Here is a 6,419-nt window from a genome sequence, read left to right on the forward strand (position 1 = left end):
CATCTGACAAAGGGCAATATCCAGAATCTACAAAGAACTTCAACAAATTTACAAGAAAAAAATCAAACAACCCCATCAAAAAGTGGGCAAAGGATATGAACAATGAACAGACACTTCTCAAAAGAAGACATTTATACAGCCAACAGACACATGAAAAAATGTTCATCATCACTGGCCATCAGAGAAATGCAAATCAAAACCACAATGAGATACCATCTCACATCAGTTAGAATGGCAATCATTAAAAAGTCAGGAAACAACAGGTGCTGGAGAGGATGTGGAGAAATAGGAACACTTTTACACTGTTGGTGGGACTGTAAACTAGTTCAACCATTATGGAAGACAGTGTGGCGATTCCTCAAGGATCTAGAAGTAGAAACACCATTTGACCCAGCCATCCCATTACTGGGTATATATCCAAAGGATTATAAATCATGCTGCTCTAAAGACACATGCACATGTATGTTTATTATGGCACTATTCACAATAGCAAAGACTTGGAACCAACCCAAATGTCCATCAGTGACAGACTGGATTAAGAAAATGTGGCACATATACACCACAGAATCTATGCAGCCATAAAAAAAGATGAGTTCACGTCGTTTGTAGGGACATGGATGAAGCTAGAATCCATCATTCTGAGCAAACTATCGCAAGATAAGAAAACCAAACACTGCATGTTCTCATTCATAGGTGGGAATTGAACAATGAGAACACTTGGACACAAGGTGGGGAACATCACACACTGGGGCCTGTTGTGGGTTTGGGGTTGGGGGAGGGATAGCATTAGGACATACACCTAATGTAAATGATGTTAAGGGGTGCAGCACACCAACATGGCACATGCATACATATGTAACAAACCTGCATGTTGTGCACATGTACCCTAGAACTTAAAGTATAATAAAAATGAAAAAGTCAAATAAACAAATTACCTCTTATCTCTTTCACACACAGACTTTATCATATTTTCTTAAGATAGAATGTGAAATATATTCCTTTAAACTGGAGAGTAAATGAAAACAAGCCATATAGAAAACAAACTAATCAAATCATTATAATTCATAAACCAGCCTTGTATAGAAAATGTTATGATCCTACTAAATTTATTTGTTTTCTGTCTATATAAGCAAGAACTTAACTTTTAACTTCAGAGCACTCACTCCATTTCTCTGGAGTCTGGTTTTCCCAGGTGGCTATTCCCAACTTTTCACTTGAATACACTCTTCAAACTGGATTCTGATCCTTTCCATTATTTCAGGTTGACATACCAAAGAATGAAAAACATACTACGAATGATATGGAAACCACTTGGTTCAGCACCACTGAGCCATAAAAGGTGTGATGGGTACAGAGGTTGAGTTGAACACGGAGTGCTTTCTGCAAAGCAGAATTCAATAACATTTGTGAATGGATAGTGTGGAAAGCAGAGAGGTTTCTAAAACATACTAAGCAGGGTTCTGAGTCTACAGCCACAAATGTGCCCTTCTCAAAACAACATCCTCTACACACCCATCTTCTCTTTTGTCTTTTTTGGGATCCTTTACTCCAGTCGTTCCTCATCTTGATTCTTTTCTAGCCTCAAGTTGTCCAACTCATTCCCTCTATAAATGTATCTCCAGGAACAAATGTCAAAAGGACAGGAATTTTGCTCTTTCAAAAGGAAAGATCAAAGTATGCATCCCTTTTTCAACAACGCTATCCCACAGTGGGTGGAGGGGATTTTACAGACAGCCTCATTTCCCATTTTTCCAAAGCCCTAGAATGCGTATTACTATAAAGCAACCATAGAAATTAATCCTTGCATTAGCGAGCATTTGTCCTTTTTGGGAAAATTAGACATGACATGCAGTTCACATGGAAGAACCCACAGGGGAGTTGTGAAGTTTCCATCCCTAGAGGTCATAAAGATAGTTGAAGTGGTGCCCTATTCTAAGAAGGCCACCTGGGCCAGATGTTTGCCAGGCCCCTCCAACTCAAGGGGGGTATGATTCCAAGGAGGAGGTCTTTCTCTTTTTTCTTTACTTTCTTTTTTTTTTTTTTTTTTTTTGAGACGGAGTTTCACTCTTGTTGCCCAGGCTGGAGTGCAGTGGCATAATCTCGGCTCACTGCAACCTCTGCCTTCTGGTTTCAAGTGATTCTCCTGTCTCAGCCTCCCAAGTAGCTGGGATTACAGGGGCATGCCACTACCCCGGCTAATTTTGTATTTTAGTAGAGATGAGGTTTCACCATGTTAGCCAGGCTGGTCTCGAACTCCTGACCTCGTGATCCACCTGCCTCAGCCTCCCAAAGTGCTGGGATTATAGGCGTGAACCACCACACCTGGCCTGTTTTTCTTTTCACTTTTGTCAAAACTGCCATCAAATCAGGTTTCACAGAAGATATGGACAGTTAATCATCTATCCCAGATAATGATGGTGTGTTCCCACTAGATGCCCTCATACTTCTTCCATCCACAACTAGCTATATGATTTTTGAGGCCCAATGCAAAATTAAAGTGCAGACTCCCATGTTCAGAAAGTATTGCGAATTTCAAGATGATGACAGCAGGACATTAAGCCAAGCAGAGAGCACTTCTCAGTGCAGATCCCTATGCAACTATACAAGCCACAAGCCCATGACGCCAGCCTTGCTTCCAGCTCTGTGCTTCTACACTGTGCTAGTGAAGACAGACTGAAATCTCCAAACCCTCTTATCCACCAAACCACTTCAGATATGAGAGGTCTTCAATAGGATCCTAAACAATAAAGGCAAAGGACCCTTACTAATGACATCATTCAATCTGCTCTTCTCCCTCACAATGAAATAAACAAAAATGTAGGCAAGAGCAGCTTTTTCATGGAGAGAGCATTCAGTACAACTGTCTGGCATCTGTTCAGCCTGTTTCCTGAAACTGGGACACATGTTGTTTTAGATGGTGAAATTTAAATGGAAGGAACAGATGCCGTCATTTCAGGTATGCCAATAATGTTCTCTCAAAATGCAATAAAGACATACAAGCTTATAAAACGGAAGCTGACTTGAAATTACCAGCAAATGCGTGAAAACAAAGAGACAATGATCCTTGGAGTTCTGCCCATTGTACCAGTGCATGGCAGACACCAGAACTGAAACCAAGGAAAATGGATCTGATCTGCCCCCTACCCCAGTCATGCCGCAAAGCTTTAGAAGGAAGCAACAACAACAACAAAAACGATGTTAGACGACACAGGGATGGCTTCAGTGAGCAACGTGAGCATGGCCAAGGAGGAGAGTTTAAAGTTTCTTTAGTATAAGGATGTCTTTCATTCCAATTGAGATCTTTATGAAGGACCTGGGAGGAAGTGGCTGGACACAAATAGAACAAAGCCCAGGAGGGATCGTAGCTGAAGAGAAGAAACCAGCTGCAGCATGGGAAGCTGTTTGTAAGCAGGGCTGAAAATGATCCAGAATGGGTCAAAAGTTGAACATGAATCGGTGATACAGAATAGGACCCCACATTGAAAAGCTAGCTTTGTTCCAATAGAGAAAAAAAAAATAGAGTTTAAAATGGAGGGACAAAAGGATTTCACTGATAATATTCAGCACGGGTTAACGCTCTTATCAGAGTATGTAGTTCGAAACACCAGAAGGTTCTGAGAATCATACAAAAAGACAGAAACTTTGGAATAGAGATCCTACCATAGAAGGATCTCTATAGAAGAAAAAGGAAGCTGGTTCATTTACCTTGGAAAAGAAACAATAGAGGGGTGTGTAAAAAGGATATAAGATTTTTATCACCATCTCTCTTCTCTATTAAAGATCTCTCATCCCCACTCCCACCTCACCCTCACCCAAGTCGACTTCAGATCCTATTCATTTCAGGTAGGAATACTTATTCCCTGGACAGAGGCTGGAATGCCCAATTATCTCTCCTTCTGTTAAAACCCCTCCCCTCCTCCAAAGTTTATTTACCTGTTATAATCTCCCTCCTCCCACCCTCCTGGCCACCCAAAAGAATGTGAGTTTCCATAGGACGTAAATAATCCACACTTTGTTTATCCTTTCATCACCAGCCCTTATGACTGTCAATAAATATTTGTTGAATGAATTCATTTCAAAGCATTTCATGAGAATTTATTATGGACACAGCAATAAAATAGATAATATGTAGGCTTCAAAGAAGCTAAACATAGACAAGGGACTCAAAATTCAAAAAGGAAGAATGAATTGTCAATACTGTAGACTAATAGCTTGACTTCAGCTCCTTAAAGTATCAAAGGATTGTTGAAAACATAAAAAGGAATAAAATAACAGTGTGCGGCTAGTGAGCTCGTAGATTATAGATCATATCTGAACCATAGTATTATCAGTTTGGCCAGGATTACTAGATCAATAGATATGGCAGAGATTATATGAGGTAATATATATAAACCGCTCAACCTAGTTCCTAACACTAATAGCCCAATGAATAGTAGCTGTTACTATTATGATGTTAATGTTAGCAAATCATTTAACTACTATGTAGCTAATGATGTAATAATCAAAAACAAAAACAGAGTACCATACACTGAGTATTTGTTATGTGCCAAATACATTCTAAGTGTTTTACATACAATATCACATTGATACCCTCTACAAGGTAGACGTACTAGATTTAATAGTGTCCCCCAAAATCCATGTCAGTTGGGAACCCCAGATCCTTATTTGCAAATAGGGTCTTTACATATGGAATCAGGTTAAGATGGTCAAACAGGATTAGGTGAACCCTAAAGCCAATGACTGGTGATCTTTATAAGTAGAGAAATATTTGAAGACACAGAGAAGATACAGGAAAGAAGGCCATGGGTAGATGGAGGCAGAAACTGCAGTTATGCTATCATAAGCCAAGGAATTCCAAGGTTTGCTGGCAACCGCCAGAAGCTATGTGGTTGGTGCAAAAGTACTTGCGGTTTTACTTTTAATGGCAAAACTAGAATCTAGACACATGAGTGTGTTTAGGGATGAGGGAAGACAATAACAATATGGTTCATCATCTTTTCATTCCTCTTTCACATAGGATCGATCCTCTTCCCAAATATGAAGAGGGTTTTCCTCGGGTTGTATTTGCCCTCAAATTTCCTCAATCAAACATAATCTGTTTGCTGGGTGCAGTGGCTCACGCCTGTAATCCCAGTACTTTGGGAGGCCGAGGTGGGTGGATCACGAGGTCAGGAGTTCAAGACCAGCCTAGCCAACATGGTAAAACCCCGTCTCTACTCTAAAAAATACAAAAATTAGCCGGGCGTGGTGGCCTGCACCTGTAATCCCAGCTACTCGGGAGGCTGAGGCAGGAGAATGGCTTGAACCCAGGAGGTGGAGGTTGTGGTGAACCGAGATTGTGCCACCGAACTCCAGCCTGGGTGATAGAGTGAGGCTCCGTCTCAAAAAATAATAATAATAATCTGTTTTACCACCTAGTCTCAGTGGCCAAGGGCTGCAGGAAAATACTCCAAATACACAATGGATGAAAATTGTTTTCTTTGTTGACTTCATTAGACTGGAATTGTGAGGGTAGAGACTGTTTTACCTGCTTAAGGGTGTTCTCCACTCCTAGTAACGAATATGTAGAAAAACAGTTCCTAGGAGATCTTACTGAGTCAGCAAGGAAGCATCAACCTCAGAGACAAACACTAGTAGACATTTAATGCAAAACAAGATCAGATCATGAAACAGAAGAGAAAGTCCAGAACAGGCAGACAGACACACACACACACACACACACACACACACACACACACACCCCACTGATTTTCAACGGAGATACAAAGGCAATTCAGTGAAGAAATGAGAGTCTTTTCAACAAATGGTGCGTAAACAACTGAATAATCATACGGGGGGAGGGAAGAGTTTCAATCTATACCTGTAGGAGGCAGAAATACCCTTCCCAAGAGGTCCACACCTAATCCCCTCAAACCCCTAACTTGTTAAGAGAGTAAAAAGACATATCACAGACTGTGAAAATGCATGCAAATCATATATCTGATAAAGGATTTTCTCCAGAATGTATAAAGAACTCAAAACTCAAAACAGCCTGGCCAATTTCTCACACAAGTATAAAGGCCTCAGGAAAACATCTTTAAACATACAAAACCCAAGAATTAAAGTACCTTAAAAATTTAAAACTGACCTTTGGTCTAGCCAATAAAGATATAAATCAAAACAAACAAAAAACACAAAAACGAAAAACAAAGAAACCCTCAACAGGAAAATGAAATACAACCAAAAAAAAAAATGGGCAAAAGTTTTGAATAGACACTTCACCAGAGAAGATACATGAATGGCAAATAAATACAGGAAAATATGCTCAAAATCATTAGTCATGGAAAAATGAAAATTATGACTGCAGGAGATATCACTACACAAGTGTTGGCAAAGATGTGGAGCAACTGGAACTCTGGTGGGAATATAAAATGGTGACA

This window comes from Rhinopithecus bieti, unplaced genomic scaffold (genome assembly GCF_001698545.2).
Source record: "Rhinopithecus bieti isolate Rb0 unplaced genomic scaffold, ASM169854v2 scaffold_13689, whole genome shotgun sequence".
NCBI lineage: Eukaryota > Metazoa > Chordata > Mammalia > Primates > Cercopithecidae > Rhinopithecus > Rhinopithecus bieti.